Raw genomic sequence first — 23,515 nt, forward strand, 5'->3', positions numbered from 1 at the left:
TGTATATTGTTTAGGAGTTGTACAACTGCAGGAAAACTGCTCCACAAGTCATGGTTTCTCCACCAGGACCTTAACTAAGCAGAGAAACAAGTTAATCTTTAAAGGCTTACTAAAAGGGGATTTTAAAGAGGCCATATCTGGGTCTAGAACCGAAGCCAGTTCGTCCTCCTCTTCTTCCCCCTCTTCTAAACAGAAGGAATGCTCACACTCCATTCCAAGAAATTCCTTGGAACCACCTAAAAAAGTATCTAAACAGCCTATGGTGTTGAGAGATCCCTCAGCACCAATAGGCAAGACAGATTTGGCACTGCCTACTTCATCAGACAAGACAACTACTGCTTTGGCACCAGTAGTTTTGTCGGTACTGGAGCAGATGACTTTGATTTTGATTCCAAGATCAAGGTACTCTCCCTTGGTTGATCCATTTAAGGACCAACCACCTAGCCCTTTTGTAGAACCAAGACCACCTAGGTCTCCTTGTGCATCTTCTGTTCAATCCACTAAGAACCTCTCAGAATCAGACATCATGAAGCTGGTGGACCAGCTCTTAGGGGATTGCCTTCATCTTTGGTTCCCAGCCAAGTCGGTACCGGGATTTGTCCTACTTTGACACCGTCCCATCTTTCTCCTCCAACTCCATTTGAGTCATTGGGGCCCCTGGCACAAACATACCCAGCTCCAACTGTCTGTGTTTTGGTAAGAGTCTCTTTTCTCGAACCAGGAATTGCCTTGAGCTCCTCTGGTCTTTTGGAACTGGAGGTCTCCTGGAGTCAACACTTCATTGCCGGTTGCTTGGGGAAGGGTTCAACTTCCTTTTTTACAGAGCCTTCCATGTCTCAGTGCTTCGGCTTTAGTTGACTCGACCCAGGCTTCTGCTTTGGGGGCCACCTCCTTGGTGCGGGATTGGGACCATGGTTCTGAATTAGTCTATTTTGGGTCTGGGCTCCCATCCCTCTATGGGGGGTGGTCTTCAGGATCATGGAGAAGGCCTTGTCCATAGTGGACTCAGTCCCTGCCATCTCTGTCAGGCCAATCTCCTGAATCCCCTTGACCAGAGCTATTAGCAGTCTCATCCCTGGGACAGAAGGCACAGAAATCTCAGGAAAGACCAACCTTGTTGGTTTCCTCTTTGCATACTTCCCCAGAACATCCCCCCTGAGGAATACCTATGAAGAAAAAGTGCAAGAGGAAGCTTGTAGACTCCCCAGAGGAGTCCTTCATGGAGGATAGCGATTTTTCTGAGGGGAAGAGATCCCCCAGGTCACCACGAATGATGTTTCCTTCAGGGACATCCTGGAAATCCTTAAACACAGGGCTGGCTTGTCTTCCCTCCAGCCTTCCTTGGATGAGTCGGTATACCTGGAGGCTTTTTGTGTCCAACTCTCTACCTCATGGATCTTTCCTTCTGCTGGCGAGGTCATTAAATTGATCACCCAGTAGGCATGAAAGATCCCCTGAGTCTAATGAACCGATCCCAAGAGGCCTGTCCTGATCCTTTCTTCCCACAAGGAAGAGCAGCATTGGGCTAAGGGTATTCCCATAGATGCCATGCTGACAGCAGCAGCCAGAAAGAAGGAACTTGCTAAGAAAAGTCCTACTATCCATCCTGCTAACAAGGATTCCAGGACTATGGATAGATTTGGGAAGCTCATTTACACTTCACTGACCTTTGCTGTCAGGTCTTTAAACTTCATGGTGTACTTTACCAAACTACAGAGAGATCTGATCAAAGAGCTGTCAGATACTCTCACAGGAGCATTAGCTGAAGATGTTTGAGACAGTTACCTCTCAGCTCGCCACCCTCAAAGCAATTTCTAATTCATCCATGAGATTAATTGCCCACACAGCCAAAGGGATGACAAAAGCAGTGGGTTCAAGCGTAGCCATTAGGAAACGCACCTGGATGTGCTTGTGTGACTTTGCAGAACCATATAAATCTTCATTTGTCAATGCTCCATTTGACAGATCATCCCTGTTTGGACCCAAGGTAAAAGACACACTGACCAGATGTGAGAAAGATGGGAAGACTCTTTCTGCCATGGGTATGTAATTCTCCACTCCTCAATGGCCCTACTCCAGTACTCCAGTAACCAGAGAAGTGGCAGGCTATGGTTCAAGAAGTCCCAATGGCCTGGGCAGAAGTGGTCTGCAGAACCAGGGATCCAGAGATACTTTCTCTGGTAGCTCCTACCAGCACTCCTGAATGGAGGCCCAATTGCCTTCCTCTGGAGGTAGTTGGGGGATGATTATCCCTACACCAATCTGCCTGGCTACAGATAACATCAGACAAATGGGTGCAGTGAATAATTTTCAGAGGTTACATTATTCCCCTTTTCTCTGTAGATCCCACTGTATTTCATGTAGAAGTAATAGACTGTAGTTTTCCATTACACCACAAGGTGGAGCTCATTTTCAGGAATATAAAAGACAATTTTGAAAGTGAAAGGGGATTCTGAAAGCCTAGCTGAAGGAGGGAAGATGGAGCATGAAGCCGAATGGAAAAAGGGCCTTGCAGCATGACTGGATTTTCTTTTCTAGTGTTTTGGGACAGGGAAGTGAAGTAGCAGATTGTGTCTGTCTCTTGCGAAATCCTGGGTATGGTATTTTGTGGAATCAGGAGAGAAGTCTGGAACCAGTAGTTCCATGCCTGCTATGATTCATCAGGAAAAGGAGTTCCCTTAGGCACAGTACCGAGAAGCCATAGATGATTACCAGAGTTCTGGTAGGTGATTTTCTACTTTTCTCATCAGGGGAACCACGGCGCCTGGTCACTAGGATATTCTTGATGGAGTGATGAGAGGCTCTGGCTGTCATTTTATATTTTTCTAAGATTATGGTTTCCTCCCTCTTTAATGCTTGGTGGATTACAAATAACTGGATCCATATGAGCTCCAACTTGGGCTCCATCATGCCGGCAGCAAGACTGTAAGTAGTCACTGGCCAGTGAACAAGGTATAATAGAATGTTTCATAGTTAGTCTGTTTAGAATTGATCAAGGGGGTAGAGGGTGTTAGTACTGCTGAATGACATTGCATTCTCTCATATTTGTATTGTGGCACTATAAATCTTTATTGTTCAATGATAATGCATTTTGCCATGTTAGTACTGCTGCCTCAAAGATTCTTTACTGCTCAATGACATTTCATGTTCTCATATTTGTATTCTTGCATTATAAATCCTCATTGTTCAGTGACATTGCATTTTGCTCGTGTTAGTACTGCTGTCTTCAAGAATTTTGCTGCTCAATGACATTGCATTTTCTCATATCTGTATTGTTTTATTATGACTCTTATTGCTTAATGACATTGCATTTTTCCTGTGTTTGTATTGCTGCATTATAAAGCTTTACTGCTCATTGATATTGCCTTCTTTGTACCTTTGTTCCCACTGAAGAAAGCCTGCTGGCTGAAACCGGTCTGGGATGTATATTACTTCATGAATTAAATTAATGTATTAACCTCATTGTTTTTTTTTGTGCTTTTTCACTGGTTTTGGTGCTGGCACTTTTTGTTTACTCCTATAGGGGTGTCACCAGAGTCAGGTAGAAAGGAACCCATATCTTTCAGCTACTCCTGTGGGTGCACTTCACCTCAAATCCAAAAACACAAAAAAGACTCCCAGATGTTCCACCCAGTCACAGGGAAGTAGCAGTCATAGGAATTCAAAAACTGATAAAAAAAATCATCCAAAAAGTCCCACCAGACCAGAGAAGATTCGGGTTTTACTCAAGGTTCTTTTTAATGCCCAAAAGGATAGGGGACTGGAGACCCATTTTGTATTTCAGCCAGTTCAACAAGGGAGTTCAGCAAACCAAATTCTAGATCGTCTCGGTACAGTCAATACTTCCTTTCTTGGAAAAAGAAGATTGAATGTACTCTTTGGATCTTCAGGATGGGTATTACCATATAAAAATGGACAAATGCTCCAGGTGATTCCTGTGCTTCTGTCTGGGAGCCAGTCATTTCCAGTTCAGAGCACTGCCCTTTGGTCTCACCACAGCCCCGAGGGTGTTTACCAAATGCATGGCAATGGTAGCAGCTCATCTCAGACTGCAGGGATTTACAGTTTTTCCTTATCTCAATGACTGACTCCTTACTGCTACCACCAGGCATAAACTAGAATGGGCAAGAGATTACACTCTGTATCTTTGCACCTCTTTAGGCATTTCAATAAAATATGGAAAGTAAAATCTGCACCCTACACAGCAACTCGAATTTATCGGAGCTCTGTTAAATTCAGTTACAGTCCTTGCTTCACTCCCAGTGGAAAGGCTCCAAAAGATCAGATCACAAGTAAACCATATTATTCAGAACAGAAGTGCTCCAGCCAGACTAACCTACAGGTGCTAGGCTCGATGGCAGCCTCTGTTACCCTAGTTCCCTTAGTCAGATATCACATGGAAATTCTCCAGTGGCTTCACATCACATCTTGATTACCAGTCACTGTAAAGAAGACCTGTTGTGGTGGCTCCATTCCAACTAGGTACTTTATGGGTTCTCCTTTCATTCTTCCATGGCCCTGAGCCATAGTGACCATGGATGCTTACTAGATAGGGTGGGAGGGACATTATCTGTGAAAGACCGTCCAAGACATTTGGTCTCCACTGGAGGCCTATTTGCACATCAGTGTTCTAGAGCTGAGGGTGGTGCTCTTAGCATTGCAAACATTTCAGGATACCCCTTATATAGGAACAGTGGCAATCCAGACAACATGTCAGTATTCTGGTATCAACAAAGAGGAACCAAATCTTACCCATTTTGTCTTGAAGCCCTCAGAATTTGGCAATGGGCAATTTCTTCAAACTGCTTTCTTGTGGCAATGCATATTTTGGGGAGCTCCACCATGACAGCAGTCAAGCTAAGCAGAATTATTTTGATGCCTCAAGAGCAGTCTCTCAATCCTGTGGTGATGGGAAAGATCTTCCGTCTCTGGGGCCAACCTTGCTGTGATCTCTTTGTGGTCCCTCTTTAAAACAAGGGCAGCCGTTACTTTGCCCTGATCCTCCTTCCAGGGATGTCACCAAGGGATGCTCTTCTCCATAGATGGCCCTAAGGACTTCTGTACACCTTTCTCCCAACTCCCCTGATATCTCAATTTCTAAAGAAAGCCAAGAGGTCGAAGAACACAATAATCCTCATTGCCCCATTCTGGCCTCGGCAGCTTTGGCTCCCTTTCATTTGGCCTCATCATCTTCAGAAACCTTGGATTCCAGACCAAGCTCCAGATTTGTTATCTCATCCAGAAGGAATGACTCATCCAAATCTCCAAAATCTCAAGCTCACTGCATGGCTTCTTCAATTCCCCATGATTGGCATTCTTCCCTTTCCTCTCCTGTCTGTCAAATCATTGTGGCCTATCACAAACCCTGTACTAGGAAACTGTACCAGAGTAAATAGGAATAATTTACTGGATGGGCTCTCAGTAATGCTCTAGACTCTTATGCAGTCCCTGTGCATAACGTATTGGATTTTTTAGCTAATCTTTATCAAAGTGGCTCGTCAGCTTCTACAATTAAAGTCCATCTAGCTGCAATATCTAATTTCCATACTGGTTTCGATGGTTCTTCATTTATGTCACATAAACTTTGTAAAGCCTTTTTAAAGGGAATCCTAATGTTAAGACCTCCTTTTAAACAGCTCATTGCTCCATGGGATTTAACCCCAGTCCTACACTCTCTTACTCTTTCTCCTTTTGAACCATCAGCTACATGTGACTTAAAGTATCTGACTTGGAAAACTTTATTTTTACTAGCTATCACTTCTGCAAGAAAAGTATCTGAAATTCAAGCCTTGTCCTGCAAAACCTCCCTACATAATATTTCACAAAGACAGGGTCTCCCTCAGGACTAATCCTTCCTTCTTGCCAAAGGTAGTTTCAGAATCCAATATCAATCAAACATTGCAACTACCATTTTTTTCCCTAATTTCAACAATAAAGGAGAGTATTGTCTACATTTATTAGATGTTCATAGACAATTATATTTTTATCTTCACGGAACAAAGGATTTCAGGAAATCTGACCAATTATTTATTGCCTTTGCGTCACTTTCCTTAGGTAAACCATTTACCAAGGTTACCTTAGCTAAATGGCTCAAAGATCGCATCACGTTTATCTGTCATTCAAAGGGGCTTCCCCTTCTATGCCTGGTGAAAGCCCACTCAGCTAGAGCTGTGGCAGCTTCTGTAGTATTTCATGCTAGATATTCATTGGATGGCATTTGTGCAGCAGTCACATGGTCTTCTCCTCATTCCTTTATCACTCATTACAAATTCGATCAGGTCTCTAGGGGACGTGAATGTTTTGGTTCAATGGTGCTTAGGAATATCCTTCTGTAAGACCTCCCAAGATTCAGGTACCTAAGGACTGTGTCCCATGGTTGAGGATTATGTGAAGATTGACAACATCAGATAAAGAAGTTATGTCTTACCGTAATGTTCCATCTGTGTTGTCGATCTTTACTAATCCTTGACATCCCCCCCTCCTCCTTTCCCTGGCCTGAGACTCTTAGTGGATGAAATACTCCCTAGATTGGCTTCATAACAAGGAGACAGATCTGATCTTTTCTTGTTATTTGCTATATGTCTACCACTATTTTAGGCAAACTCGATCTAAGGTAATTTATAGAGGAACATTATGAGTAGAGTCTAGCTCAAGAGTTTGGAAGGCGTGAGGTGAAGTAAATGGCCGAGTCAGTTCTGAGGCTCAGAACTGAGCCCACAGTCAAATATTAGTGAATACTGACAACACAGATTGAACATTATGGTAAGACATAACTTCCTTTTATTGTTGTTGTTATTGCTATCATAATTATTACCATTAAAGTCATTTACAAATCAGTAAGCCCACTGGACACTGTTGCTTTATTTAGGGGTAACCCAGGACCACTGTCTGGTTAAGTGACTTCCTCAGAGTAGTGCATTAGGCAAATGGAAGTGGAAGGAATCAATCCTTGCACCATTGACTACAGGAAGCAGCATGTTAACAGTTCAGATAGTCAGTCCTCTGTACTAACTGCCAGACAAAGCATGAGGGTACAATTTCCTGGTATTTCTTATTTACAAGGAAGTAACCTTTTAAGTGTTGTAAACATATAGCAATAATTTTATAGTTGACACAGTGACCACTGGACCTTTAAAAAGCAGCAGAATACTTATATTCAGTGGCAATTCTGACTAGTCATTTCGTTTAGCTGTAACGGATGGTGGTGAGCAGAGCATTTGTGACTGAGTAACATTACCTACTCAGTGACAAAAAAGTTAAACAAATTAACTACATGGCTTTATTAGTGTTTTCTTCCATATTTGCATAATCACTGTGCATCCAGTACATTGGCAAAAAAATCCACAATCTCATCTGCAGTCTTTGCATCGTGATATTGGCATGATCCAGTGGCCAGTCATGGTAGCCATAAAGGGAGTGTACTACACTGGAAACAGTAATATCACAGAGACATGTAGTATGTTGTGTGAATCCTAGACTTTACTGTAAGACTTTCATGCACTGCATCACTACATGCAGAATGTCCAAAACCAAAACTACCTCAGCCAGTATCCTTAATAGGTAAAGAAGAGAGCAGTTGTTATCATACGTGAGAGATCTTGTGACTGTGACAAATAAAGGGAGATTGCAAGAAATATAGCATTTCTTGTAACTTGCTGTTTGTTTGTTTGTCTTTTTGGCTTTTCCTGGTTAGGGGTAGCCACAGCGGAACTCCGGTCTGCTAATGATCGGCAGTCGATTTTTATGGTGCCGAGTTGTATTATCAATAAAACATTTTTAATGGCTTAAAATGCACTTTTGATACCTATAGTGTTTGCAAATACTTACTCAATTCTGCAGTACCAAAGCATAGATTGAATACTCTGAGAAACTGCAGCCTGAATCATGTCACATCTTTATGGGCCTTCCTGTTCTGAAGATCTCAGTCAGTATATCAACAAGAACCCCCGAGAGCCATATATAGTTCCAGTATGGCAGAGGTTGGCAGCCATGGGCTGAGTATTTCCTTTTAAATCCATCTTGAACTATCACACAAGACTTTATATACCATTGTAAGAATTTTTTTATTTATTTAGTTTTAATTTAATACTTGTGACACTAATCTGTGGTTACAATCCTTTATGTATCTATTATTGTGGCTGTTACCATACAAGTCTAACTTTTATTTAGATATTTTTATCTGGTGTCTTCCACCAGCTTCTTGCGGTGGTTAATGCTTTATTCTTTTTCTGGGTCTTAAGCCCTTTTTTCCACTTATTTGCCAGAGGGAGATTGTCAATACTGATTCTGCTGTTTGGGGACTGTTGCAGGAATTTTTTTTCCCTAAAATTCTTCTTCACCGATAGTTGGAGTTTTGCATTTCGTCTCCTCCTTTCTACCAAACTGCACAATGAAATCTTTTGAGTGTCTTGTCAGTGATGATCTCATTTTTTTTTCTTCAAATTTGGTGGCTGGTGCTTCTTGCTTAAGTAGTTTGTTCCTAGATTTTTATTTGTTGATTGCTACAATCCATTGTTTTTTTTATATATACTTCTGTCCTGTGGATTTTGTTTTGTAACACTCTTACCAAAGACAATTTGTATATTGTTCACTCAGTGTTTCACTGGCATAAACTGCTGTTTCATCACCCATTATATTCAGATGTTACTCTGCAGTCTGAAGCAACATACAGCTGGTTTAAGATGTCATTGGCTTCACCTTGTTTGTGCTGATTTCTTAGGATTTACCATTTTTTTTACCCTTCTATCTATATAACTATTATAAGAAACAGATCTGGCTAATGACTGCAGTCGGGTGGATCATTTTAAATGGAGTTCTTTTTTACTGTAGCCCTTTTTTATACTAGGACAGCAAGTTAATTACATACTTCATTTTAAGGAGCATTTCACATGCCACACTACATGCATTGCATATGTTGCAAAATGCTAAAGTTGTGACACTTTCTGTGAAGGTAAAAACTGCACAAAACTATAACAAAATACACATATATATATATATATATATATATATATATATATATATATATGTGTGTGTGTATGTATATGTATATATATGTATGTATATATATATATGTGTGTGTGTATGTATATACACACACACACACACACACACACACACACACACACACACACACACACACACACACACACACACACACACACACACACACACACACACAAAAAACACTTAAGGATACATGGAAAGCAGAAAGTTCACAACAGAAAAAATAAACACCAAAACAAATAACTCCAGCACCCAAAAAAAGTTTCTTGTGGCTTTATTGAGGCAGACTGATACCACAAACCACAGTTTCATCAAAATAAACAGATTTTTCAATGTGTAATGAACAACTTTCCAAACCAAATTATAAAACACAGAAACATCAACTCACCTGATCAGTGTTAAAGGTTTCATCAAAGACCAAGCTTTTTAAAGCAACATTCAGGTTTATAAAAGCAAATACATTGCACACAAATCAATTCTCATTATAAATCAAATCCCAGCTAGTAAAAAAAAGAAATGATCCAAACAATACGTTAAAGCTCAAAGGAGAAAAAAAGAAACTCTCGAATGTGAGCAATTTAACCTCAAATGATATTTAAAGATGGTCATATAAACTGGGGGTGGGGGTGAGGAGTGCCCTCAAGTGAAATGCTCTCTTTTTTTCAACTAAATTGTTTAGCAGTATTAGTAAGATGATTGCCCCAGATTCTGTCAATCTCAACATATGTAAAGACCACTGTGGGATGTATATGTGGTGATAGGATTTCTCTCATGCTTGCATTTCAAATCACTGATATGAAGTGGAAAATTGTCAAGAACCTTTGTGGGTTTGATATAGGTGGAAATTTCTTAAAGCCCCAAAAGCTTTCAACCCTTCTGTAAACAATATCAGGTATAACATTCAAAGCATTCATGAAAAAGGAATCATTACGAAGTACATGCCAATGATTTTCTAAAACCTTATGGATTTTTCTGGATTCCACACCACAGTGTTATGTGGTCTATGTTTTTACTGATACTTAAGACCATCATCCCTATGAATACCAGATGCTTTTGACGTGAAGTGTCAGTTTAAGCTGCATCACTTTATTCTCAAAAACACTGCAAGTCCTTTAATACATCTGGATATTTGCAAACAAGCAAGCAGCTACCCCTCCCTTCCCCCACCATATTAAATGCAGCTTCCCTTTTCTCATTTTTCTCATTTTTCAAGACTAAAATGAAGATTATAAGATTACATAAATAGTGTATTTGTTATTCATACTTCAATGTACCTGAGGATGATGCATAGAATAGAGAGAAACCTAGGAAATATTTCAAGAAATTAACTTCTTTCCCCTATTAATGTTAGTGCCACATGTTTTAAGGCCTTCTAGTTTTAATTTGGCAAGAAGCTGTATGAATGAGGTAAGGATTTGGTTGTAGCAGTTTAAGACAACATGCATTTTTCCTATTTTTGCTGCTGCAGCTGGCTAATATCTGTAACATTATTAAATGGATTTGTTTTGCTTATGAGTTATCAGAAAGGTAATATTTACTTTATATTCTGTATCAACTGAACGCCTCACAGCAAGAGGTTCTCTGGTTTGATTCTCGGCTGGGGTGCCTTCTGTGCGCAGTCTGCATGTCCTCCCTGTGGTCGCGTGGGTTTCCTCCGGGTGCTCCGGTTTCCTCCCACATCCCAAAGACATGATGTAGGTGGATTGGACACTCCAAATTGGCCCTAGGTGTGATTGTGTGTGTGTGCCTTCTGTGGAAGGTTGGGCTCCGGGCTGGGACCTCGGCACCGTAAAACTACACTGCCAATCATGAGCAGACAGGTGATCTGCTGTGGCGACCCCTAACTGGGAAAAAGCCGAAAGAAGAAGATTCTGTATGAACTGAAATTGATGACACATTTATTTATTAACGCAAAATAATTTGCACTACTGAATCTGTGGATAGCATGCAAAATAGTTTGTATTTTTTTTCCTAAGGGTGCAAATCCATCATGCTGGTAAAATCATTTGTCTTTGAAGAGGGCTATTATTTATAAAAAAATGGAACAAGTGCTGAGAATATGTTCTAATGGAACATTAAACTTAACACAAATTGTTTGTAGTCTTCATTTAAAAAGTGTTGTTTTCGTTATTCATCTTTTGCTTCATAATTTGTGAAATTAGACATTTGTGTGTTTCCACTAATGCAAATATTTTTTCTGTATAACAATTTTTTTAGCTTGTCTAATATTTTTGTGAATTTTCCTTTCTATTTTAGTTGCAAAGGAAACCTACAATATTTTATCACGTTTTTTAAACAGCTATAACTTTTTCTCCTTATCTTTATAAATAAAATACTTGAATGCTACCCAGAAAAGAACTAATTTTTAGAAGCATTGTCCAGAATGCCTTATTAGTAAATAAGTTAACAGAAAGACACATTGCTTTGTAGAAAATAATTAGATGGTAACCTACAGTGTCATTCCATATGACCACAGAAATGAACTAATTGTTCCAGCATGTCATTTGTAATACAAATTATGTGACAACATCTTGCCAGTTCTTGACAATTTTGCGGTGCTTGAATCATTAATAATGAAATCCTTTATTAATGAATATTCATCTTTTCATGTATAATTTGTTTTTAAAGTTATTAACGTGTTAATACATGTGGGTAGTTTTCTAATAAATTGTTTTGCTTAATGCCCATCACTGGATAGAAATTACTTGTTTATCTAGGTAAATAAAGTAAAGCCTTGTAAAGACTTCTTGGATATAAATCGGGTCAGAAGCCACAAAGCATGTGTGTGTGTGTGTGTGTGTGTGTGTGTGTGTGTGTGTGTGTGTGTGCGCGCGTGTGTGCGCACGTGCACTGGTGCACATGTTGTGCACTCGTGTGAACAGTTTTGGGTACCCAGTCAAATATTTTTAAGCAGTATCAAACAAGATTACCCAGAGAAAATCCTGAGAGATGGGAAGAAACTGGCTTTAGGTTCCACAAAGAGACTACAAGAGGTCAAAGTTCAACCTCAATCTCAGGGCTCTGTTCTAGAAAAGTATCATGCTGTTTGGTAGTATAGAAAGGGCCTAGAAATTTTGTTCTAAGCTAGAAGGAATATTTAAACATTTTTCTTTTGTGACAACACTTCAGCTTTTCAATTGTAATAATAAAGATTGCACTGTTATTCTTTTGAATATTTATATTTAAGAGATGAAGAGCTATATTGGATATCTGGGGGGTGAGAAAGATGGCTATTGGGGACCAAAGAACAGCAATTTGGTTTTGATTGTGAGACTTCTTGCTCATGCAGTCAATTTTTGTTTGATCTTGTTGATTTTCCTACTTACTGGTCTAAGCTACAGGTGGGCTCGTTCGTTCCACTCCACCCTAAAAACAAATCCACTGACTATTCATCTTTGTTATAAGATAGTAGACCTCTTAGTCCTACATAGTCTGTCACAATTCCTGTCCAAAATGTTAGCACCTGCTTTAAGTAGTCCAAGCAGGGTGAGACATTTAAAAAGCTTATTCTCATGCACTCCTGGATCCCAATATTTCTTTGTCAAATCTCACTACATAAGTATTTATTATTTATTTATTGACATTTGTTGACTGGGAAATTCCACTGAGCTCAAAGGCCCATTTTCAGTGGATGCCCAGGGGGAAAAGCTCCATACAATCACAGAAATGTTTACATAACATCAGCTTAACTTTGAAGGTCAAGAAAGTTTTCACATAATACAAATTGAAGTACATATACAAGGCAAATACATATTATAGAGGTATACAATACAAGAAAATAAACCCAGTGTATTAAATTTTTAATAATTCTGTTTTATTATTCTCATAAGTAAGAATACTGCTTAATCAATTTTGTTTATTCAGCCACAGAAATTAAGAAAGCAAGAGAGACTGGATACAAAGACAGATAGTGTAAATTGCAACTGTATTACATTAGTAAAAGTATTTGTAGTGTATAGTGGCCAAAACATTTAAGGTGGTTTAATCATATGACTACAAGAACAGACAGGGTTAGTGAGATAGTGCTCTTTTAGTGCAAATTTAAATGTTTTTAAAGAGTCTAGTTGAGTAAGAGAGAGAGGGAGTGCATTCCAAAGTTTGGCAATGGCATGGGAATAGAGACATTGTCCAGCACTTTTGTTGGGTTTAGTTATGGTTAAGAGTTGTTTGTTAGATGATCTAAGATGCCGAATAGGGGTGTGTGCTTGTATTATTGTTTGAAGGGATGGGCAGAAGTTTGGATTATTTAGTAGTTTGTGTGTGAGAGTAAGTTGAGAGTAATGTAGGTAATGAGAGAACTCAAACCAGTTCATAGTTTTAATGGCCAGGCAATGATGTAAGTCATAAGCAGTAATACAGTGTACTATTCTGGCTCAAGTCATGCCCAGATAGATTGGGGAGTACATCTTAACTTAACATCAAACAAATCCATAGCCTTGGTATCTCTCTGAAAATTAGGGGAACCTAGACTCCTCCCCATTTAGCAAAAGTCACCATAAGCTTCTTCCTAGAAACTCTTGCAAGTTGCCTTCTTCACAAATGGCCCAAACCTCTAATTGTAACATCTGTATCAGTTAGTCTAATTAACTGCAGAATTATGTCAAAGACGTTTAGGAAGAAAAACCATGTTAGTGGCAACATTTTTACAATTGCAGAGCTTTCCATTTGCTTACTAGCACATTTAAGAAGAACAGCACAATTGCAAGTGCTAGACACATAGTATTTAATAGGAATTGTTGGATGAACTTATTTGGTTATACAGTGGGCTCTTGAACCATGTCTGAAAATGAGTTGATAGTTAAGGAAAGTATTATAAACAAAGGGGTATATTTAAACAGTCGGTCTTATGCTGTCCAAACTAGTGAAAGAAAGAGTACATTTCTGAATTTTAGGGGAATAAATATTGATGATACAAAAACAATTGAAGTGGGTGACTTTGAAATAGTAAGAAAGAAGAGAAGAAGTTAGTTAATAGATGGGACAGGTATGACTTACCTTAGTGATGAAGGTATTGGAGAAAAGGAAACGATCTAGTCCTAGCTGGAGAGATGGATTACAGATTAGCGACAGAACTCTGATTCTTGGTATTGATCTGTACATGATTATTGGGATAAAAAATGTTTCACCAAAAACTAACGATTCTATTACTGTGGCCTGTTTACCTGGGTGAAAAGTGTTTGACTAGAAATGTATATTAAAGGAAGGATATATGATTCTGTTATAGTGGTAGTGGGGTTAAATAATGATGGGAAAAGCTAATTCCACAAATATTTACTAGTGCTAAGGATATCATTGAACTGAGTCAGAAGAAGCAATATGAACTGACCTTGTGTGATGCTATGCCAGTGTTAAAATGTAACCACACACTTACATTGGTTAAAAGGGAGTTAACAAACAGAATTAGGAGAGTGAGTCATGCTGTATCAATTAAATGCGTTATCATATGAGAAGAGTTGGTTGCTAACTTTCTTTAATTTGGTATGATAATATCCTCTTAAGTCATCCTGGTAATATGTTAATGTTAAAGAAATTAGAAAATTATCTGTATAGTGCTGCTTTTTAGAGTTACCAACAAAAGTGTAAGAGATGGTCATGTTTCTGGTGGTGGTGGGGCATTAACTGCAAGAAGCCTGAATAACAGATGTGCTTCTTTGGAAGGTATAGCAAAGTCTGAAAGTTATGATGATGATCTTGTTACTGAAACCTGCTTTCAGAAAATTATAGACTACTGCGTCTATCTGGCTGCTAAGGATACATAACTTTAGGAGGGTGGTGGGTGGCATACTGGTTAACGTGTTTACCTCAAAGACACAATGTACAGGTTTTTATTCTTCCCTTTGAAGGGAAGTTGACTAGGCTGAAAACGTTCTGCAAGGGCAACTAACATAGTACTTGCCTATGAACCTAATAAAAGGGGTGCAGGAGCTTCTGTATATGTGGCTGAGTAAAGTAAAACATATTTCTTTCATAATAGCAAGCAGTTTGAAATAGTTGCAGCAAATGTTAAAAAAGAGAGTAATGTTTTTCATAAATCCATATTCTAACTGTCCTACCAATTTCTGTAGACAGGTCTGTAGTCTCCAAACCTTGAAATAGAAGTGATATTTGTCATTAACTGGAAGGGAAAGAAGGATCTTTGTTGATGGAGATATTCAGAACTTAAGCTAGCCTCTCTGAGTAAGGTAAGGACCTACCTGGTAGCATTCATTATGTAAATTTAGTGGATATCATGCCTGCTCTTTTCTTACATATGTTATAAAGGTCCACTCATAGCCAGTAGCATGGTAAATCTACCCCAGATTTTTATGGGAGTTCTTTGTGTAGAGAGGGCAATCCAGGCCTTACTATGCTCAAGAAAAAAGTGCATTGGTCACACCCTAATGGGGTACTAATACCCTTATCCAAATCCTTCTGAAAATCAAGCATAGTAGTAGCATTAATTCCTACACAAGTGTTCAATGACCCTGCATCCTTCACTGAATTTTTTTAACTTGTATTTTAACAACTTAGGGGATTTAAAATGCTGCCCCCCCCCCCAATAGCTGTAAATGCCCTGATCTTGCTGTGCCTGAGCATATTGTATTGCCCTATACTCTAGCAGCCTTACTGACCTGATCTGACTGAGGATCACCTTAGACTGACAAGACTTTTCTACATGTCTGTCTTTTAGCTTGTTCATCTTGCCCTCCAACTCATTAATTCTGCTGTTATCTCCACCTTATACTGCACCATTGACTTGAACCTGAATTTGAAATGTTCCCATTTGCCCTTATTATCCACCATTCTGCTTACCCCAAAGCCAGATGATTCTGACACTGATATGATCCTTGTTCTACATTTTGACACTTAGGGATCTAACTACCATCTCATTATCGCATGTATTTGAAGGGTGTGTACTGGTAAAAACAACCTTACCATGAAAAAAGTGTACTGGGGACTGTAGGCTTAATTATCCCTCATGTCTAGAAGTAAAGAGCTAATTAAAAAATAGCAAAGCTGGCTTGCTACCCTTGTCTGACATACAAAAAAGTGAATCATTTCCTCTATGAACCTAGCACTCTCCATGGGCCAAGCAAATAAAACTTTTCCTGCCACTCCCACAGTTTACAATATTGATTATCTATTCTAACCATATATGTTGTAATTTTATTTAGTTTAAATTTGAAGACGGTATTAAACTACTCCATTCATGAAAGGGAGCTGCCTGACTCCCAACTAACTGAAAGAATTCCTAATGCAATTAAAAAACGGGATTTTCAGAGTTTCATCCAGAAAAAGATTGTAAGATAATATTAGTTTTGACTAAAATACATCTTTCCTATTGACAAGAAATATTCTAATCTTTAATTTAAGTTAGACAGGAGCTCAAAAGCCTCCAACCCCTTTTTCTGAAAGTGAGGCTGAATAGAAGTCCCATCCTTTCAAGTGTGAGAGCAGTTGTTTCCTTTTTTGTTTGCTTTTTTTTCTTGAGAAGAAAGCAATGTGTATACCTAGTTAAATTTCTTTCACTTTAACTTAATCTCACTTGTTTTTAAACCTCTTACATTCTACAGTGCTGCTGTATTAAAATAGTTCTTAACAGAAAATGAAACTACATTGTTTGGGGGCACATTCACATTTGTAATATGCATGTTATCTAAAGTAGAACAGGGCATAAGATACAAAAGAAGTCTGGTGTAAGAGGTTGAAACCTACAGACAATCTAAATTTGCAACTGGTGGACAGGAAAGCCAGCAAAGCAGTACATGGCAATCACTACTTAGCCTGGAAAATAACACAAGCTAGGAATATAGCATCTGAATTAAACATAACACCTTATTAACATGGTTTTAAAATACACTGGGTCATATCAGTGAAAACATGCAGATTACTGGGGTCTATATCACCAAATCAAAAAGACAGGTGATTGAATGGCATTTACATCAGAAATGCCATTCATCGAGGTGTTTATTGTGATATTGCGGTACAGTGAAGATCAGAAAATTTGCCCTTTCCTCACTGTAGTGAGATCTCAGAGTTGGTATATATAATTAGCAGTGGGTGTGGGGGGAGCGACTTCAGTAAATGGTATGTTTGATGTACATGCCATTCGATCTCAGGTCTTTTCGATATCATGATATAGACTCGAGTACTGTAATGTCATCCAAACAAATGCCAAATCTACATCTAGGCATAACAAGATGCTGTCTATGTAATGTAACTGCCACTGATTGCATATCATTTCTCAGTTTGCTTACCTGCCATGGTGCAAGCTGAATTATACAGTGAGTGGTGCATACTGATTATGCTCTAATATCACAAAAAGACAAACCAGTTATACACTTCTGTAGTGTGAGACTCGATCTTAACGATAGTTAAGCACCCCTGTTTCAGCTGTTAAAATCGGGTATCATAATAGACAGTAAAATCTGCCAGTACTGGCCAGCAAATGACATTGCCAGAACTAAAACGAGCTTTCTTTCTCTCTGTTGTCTGTGCCAGTAATCCATCTCTGAGTTTCTTTGAGACATAACAAAACATTGTCTTTCTGACAGCATTTGCTACATGCTTTATGGCTTTGAAAGCTGGCAAAATTACTTTTCTTTCTTCTATAACTATTAGTACATGGAGCAGATAAAACTCCATGTACTAGAAAGAATTATGATCAGGTCCCCAATCACACCCCCTAACATTGTGTTTTCAATATGGATGCCACAATTCACCTCTCAAGCTCTGCTTGAATACACAAAGCAGCAATGATCAAAGACCTGATCATAATACTTATTTTATTTATTTTATTTTACATTTGTTGATCGGGCTAGTCTAACTGGATACATGCCCATTTTCAGTAGAGGCCTGGGGAGATACGCTCCGTGCAAAACAAAAAAATAACAAAAACATTTATATTTACAATAACATTACAGGTTAACGCAGAATTATCAAAGAGGTCTGAATACCTCACATTGCAAAATGCAGGTACAATACAAAATGTAGGTAGAATGCATACTATAGTCTGTGAGATAAGCTCTGAGGATAAAAAAAAAGAAATAAAAAGATTTATATTTACAATGAACATTACAGGTTAACACAGAAATTATCAAAGATGGCAGAATACTTCACAGTGCAAAAAGCAGGTACAATGCAAATTACAAAGGGGGCAGAATACTTCACAGTGCAAAATGCAAATTACAGGTAGAATACAGAATATAACAAAAAAGGCAGGTTATTGTATAATTATATTAATAAAGTGTTGCCACTGTAAGTAAGCACAGAGGATGAAAAAATGTTAGGTATAGGAAATGGTATTGTGGTTAATAAGGAAAGTAGAACTTGTTATTGAGAAGTAAAGGGTAGGCAGTGCCTAGTTTGAAGAGAAAGTTGATTCGTCAGGTTTAGTACAGGGGCATAACCAGTGTGTTCTCAGGAAAGGTTTCAGTCTGTTTTTGAAAAGTGATGTAAAGGAAACTGAGGAAAGTTCACTGGGGAGAAGGTTCCAGGATTTTCCAACAGTATTATTGAAAAAAGAATCCCCAGCCCTGTTATTAGATTTAGAGGTATTTACAAGAAGTTTATGTGATGAGCGCAATGATTTCAGATTATTATAGGGGATGATGAGGGTAGATAGTATAGGAGTACTGGAAGGTTGGTAAAGAGTCTTATGGGCAGTGGTTAGTTAGTGGAATTTAAGCAGATTCTGAAGTTCAAGCCATCCTAGCTGCTTAAGATTATAGCAATGGTGGGTTCTAAATGGGTTGCCTGTAGCAAGTCTGGCAATGTTATTGTAGGAGATTTCCAGTTTGTTGAGGTTATTTTTAGATAGATTAGTATATATGGGTGAGGCATAGAGGAGTGTAGAGATTAGATGAGTGTGAGCAATATTTGTTCTGGCTGTTGGTGAAAGGAAGGGTTTGATTCTGTAGAGAGAGCTGAGTTTTTTGTTAACGGTTTTTAATAGTATTGTTGATATGGATGTCAAAGTTAAGATTGTTGTCTATGGTGATACCAAGTAGTTTGGTAGTTGCGTCTGGTGATATAAGAGTACCATTAGTGGATGTAACTGAGAAATCTATTGGGGAGGACTTACAGGTAGGATTAAAAAGGAGGAGTTTAGGTTTTATTGGTGTTCAAGAGGAGGCAATGTTGTGTAAACCATTGTTCTACTCTATTAAATAACTTTTGGGTAAGGGAGTGAAGTTTGGAAGCGGATATGGCTGTGCATATAAGTGTGGAATTGTCTGCGCATTGTATGCATGTAGCTTGGGGGATTGCTAGATGAAGGTCATTGATAAATATGGAGAAAAGAAGGGGTCCTAATATGGACCCTTGAGGGATGCCAAGGTTAACAGGCAGGTGGGTAGATAGAATGTCGTGCCAAAGCACCGCCTGTTGTCTGTTATCTAAATAGGACTGGAACCATTTTATAGTGAGTGCATCTAGTGACAGGGATTTGAGGATATTTATAAGTATTTGGTGATTAACCATATCAAATGCCTTGGACAGATCAATAAATAGTGCAGAGGAAAGCATATTGGAGTTATGTTTTTTGTTAATACAGTCAGTAAAGGAAAGGAGGGCAGTAGTAGTGCTGTGGGAAGGTCTGAAACCATGTTGACAGCTGGAAAGTAAGTTATTTTGGATTAGGTGGTCTAGCAATTGCCTATGGATGCATTTTTCCATAAGTTTTGCCAAAGGTGAAAGTAGGGCTATGGGACGGTAGTTGGAGAATTCAGTGGAGTTTTCGCCTTTATGAAGGGGGATAATATGGGAGACTTTCCAGATGCTAGGGATGTGTCCTTCACTGATGGTTCTATTAATCAGAATGGAAATGGGACGGGCGATGGATTTGGCTGATTTCCGTAGATATTCAGCAGCTATTTGGTCTGCGGAAGGAGAGTTTGGTTTCAGTGTTTGGATAAGGGTAAGAATATATGTTGTAGGGACTGTTTGGAAGAGAAATGGAGGGGGTGGGGTTGTGTTAGAGGTAGGTATAGTTACGTTATTAGGTTATAGCTGACTGGCAAGTGTTTGAATGGCCTCACTGAAAAAGGTATTGAAGGCATTGGCAGTATGCTTGGGATTCTCCTGGTCTGTGCCTTGTGGGTTAGGTGTAATGGATTGACCTGGGTGTAGTAGTTGGTCAATACTTGCCCAGAATTTTTGTGGGTTATTATGTTTAGTTTGCTGGAACTGTTGGTAGTAATTTCTTTTATCAGACAGTATAGCTTTCTTAATGTAATTTCTCAGCTGTCTGAAGTTTTGACGGTCTACAGGGTTTTTAGTCATTCGCCATTTGGCCCAGTATTTATTTCTGAGGTGGATTTTTTGTTTGGTTTCTTTTAAAAGCCATGGGGCAGATTTCTTTCTAATTCTAATAGAGCGGGTTGGTGCATGGTCATCTAGAATGGCTAGGAATTTGGAACTGAAGTATTTAACAGTTTCCTCCAATGGGAGGTATTTTAAGGGAGACCAGTTGCATGCTCTTAGTTCGCTTTGAAAGAGATTAGGGTTAAAGTTTTTCTTGGACCTAATATTACTGAAAGTGGTTGGAATGGAAACATTGGTTTCTGCAGTAGAATCTTCAGGTGGTTTAAAGTCATATGTGGTAATCTGTAACTCTGATTTAAATAGAATAGCTATTCCCCCACCCTTCTTGGCTGCACAGTCAAGTCTAAATATATTATATCCGGGTTGGATGATTTCATTGTCTTTAGTTACAGGCTTCCAGGTTTCTGTTAAACAAAAAATGTCAGAGGAGTAGACTTCCAAGAGAGCATGGAGTTGTGAGACTTTATTATTAATGCTACGTATTTTGAGGTGAGCTATAAAGAGTGAGTTTGTTGGTTGAGTAAGGGAATGAATGTTGGATTGATTGGGATTATGGAACTGTTGTTGGGCCTGGATTTGGGTGAATGTCTCCATCTTTTAATGAGAGGAGTTTTATTAGAAAGGTTGGATTTGGGAATCTGCTGTATAGATGTGGAGATTTTCTGGGATTTAGAGTGTTATATCTAAAGTGGAGTATTCTATGAAATTTTGCCAGGAGATAGCTGGGTGTAGATGTTATATTTACATGGTTAGAGAGTATTGGTAAGGAAGAAGAGGTAGCTAGCTTATTGGGGTAATGAAGGTGTGGATACAATGAGTGTTCATAGGAGGTAAGTATGCAGGCTAAAATTAAAGGTGGTAGAATAAGTAGTAGAAGTAACAGCTGTAAGTGTAAGTGTGTTGGGGCGGTTATTTTATACATTTGGATGGATTAGTAGTTTGGTGCCTTGTTTTAGGTATGGGAGTAAAGTAGATGTGGATAGGGAGAATTGGAGGGTGTGGTTGGAGAGATAGGGAGTGGTTAGAGAAGGATGAATAGGAGTGTGAGAGCCAATGGTAAGGTTCCCTGAGAGTGATGGAAGGGGAAAGGGTGTGGTTAAGTAGTATAAGAGTAGGACCCCTGGGGGTGTGTGGGAATTGGGGGTAGGGAAGGGGAGCAGATTAAGCCCGCAGGGCGAATGGAGTGGGTTGAGACAGGTAGTGAAGCAGCTGGAGAAGAAACAATCAGCAAAGCTGGATAGCTGGATACTATATTCTATAATGTATAGCCTCATTAATCATATTTAAGCACATACAAAGCTCCAAGTTAATTGTGATGTCACTAGGTATGTACCTTAAGCTACATCTTCACTGAGTACATAAGGAAGTATGCACAACACTTTAGTGACTTATATCAATATCAGTTCAATTATGGGGAAGCAACAGGATTATTTGCAAAAACTATTCAGCATTAATTTACTACATGCAGTTATAGAACCACAAGAAATTAAGAACCCTAGCAACACAACAGTTATAACTTGGCAAATGGGAAGTGTTCAGACTTCTCGCTTGCTTTATATAATTCTAATGCTTAAAAAAGTCTCTCACTTTGGCACAGTACATACTAAAAGTGTCAAATCCAATCCCACACCATGGCTAACAAAGGAAACTAAGAAATTAATGCTACAGCATGACAAAGCCTGAAAAGAGTGTCTCAAAAATAGAACATAAAGTACATTTAAACTTTTGAGGCAACTAAATACGTACTAAAACATGACAGGCAAACCTATTATAACATCCTCCAAAATAAACATTAAAACAACCCAGAACTCTTCTGGATATCCATAAACAAACTTTTACATCCAGACAAAACTACCACCCCCACCATACATCCATCCAGCAATACTACTGATTCAATTCCCACACAGTTTAATAACTATTTTATACAGACTGTTGTGTCCCTCACATGCATTAATACTTCCACTACTCTTTCCAGTGCCTGCAGCCTCCACTAACTATCCTAAACTATCTGACTTCAGTCTAGTACCTACCTCCACCATTAAAAGACTCCTAATATCTTTGCCTGTATGACTTCAGTCTAGTTCATACCTCCACCATTAAAAAACTCCTAATATCCTCACCTGACTTCAGTCTAGTACCTACCTCCACCATTGAAAAACTCCTAATATCCTCACCTGTCTGACTTCAGTCTAGTACCAACCTCCACCATTGAAAAACTCCTAATAGCCAATTGTGGTTCGGACTGTGTTATATATCTTGTTTTTTGCTCTTGCTCAGGTTTTTATGTGGGTCAGACATCCAGGCCACTTAGAATTAGGATCTCTGAACACATGAGCGATGTCAGGAATCACAAATTGGCTAGTGCGTTATACAAACATACACTCAGGCACCTTACTGCTTCTTTTTTACTTTACATTTATTGACAGGATTATTGGGGACAGGACATCTAAAGGGGGTTGGCACTTGATACTAAATGTTAAGGAGAAGAAATGGATAATTAAATTGGGTGGGCTTTTTAGCCCTGGCTTGAATGAGCATTTGTAACAATTAATTGAATGTTGTTTAACAATGAATTAACCAATGTCTGTAAATAATCTTTGCTCTTCCTCAATTCATTATTTTTTGTATTTGCACTGAAGAAGGCTGGGATAGATGAAACCAGTTTGCTTGTGGTTTTTTTATGTATTTCTAGGAGTTCTTACCCCTAGTAGTATTATGGTCTCTATATAATTAAATAGGATTTTGGCAACACAACACAGTGCTGGCCTTGGTTTTTTGAGTTTATTTCTAATTAACCGCAAGAAAACTACCATTATGTTATTTACAACCCTTCAAAAACTCTCTTATCTACCTCTTATTAACATCACTGATAGCCACAATATCATTCTCCTCATTTCGGAATTCAAATACCCAAGACTAAACTTTGGTCCTTCTCTAACTTTTTCAAATCATATAGACAAAATAGCCCAGTACTAACTCAACTTAAACTCTGCTATGGAATCTCATTTACTCTCCAGCTGAGATGGCCAAAGATGTTTTTCTCCCTAAAGTGGAATATGGTATTCCTCCAATTATCTTTTACTCAGCACAAACTTCTCAAAGATTTCAGATAATAGAAAATAACAAATAACAGATTTGACCTCCTTGTTGACAGCTGATGTCATCTCTGTGACCTCATACAATGTCTAAAATGGCTTCCAGTCACCTA

The sequence above is a fragment of the Protopterus annectens genome, chromosome 14.part0, assembly GCF_019279795.1.
Source record: "Protopterus annectens isolate FY-2018-M chromosome 14.part0, PAN1.0, whole genome shotgun sequence".
Lineage (NCBI taxonomy): Eukaryota > Metazoa > Chordata > Ceratodontiformes > Protopteridae > Protopterus > Protopterus annectens.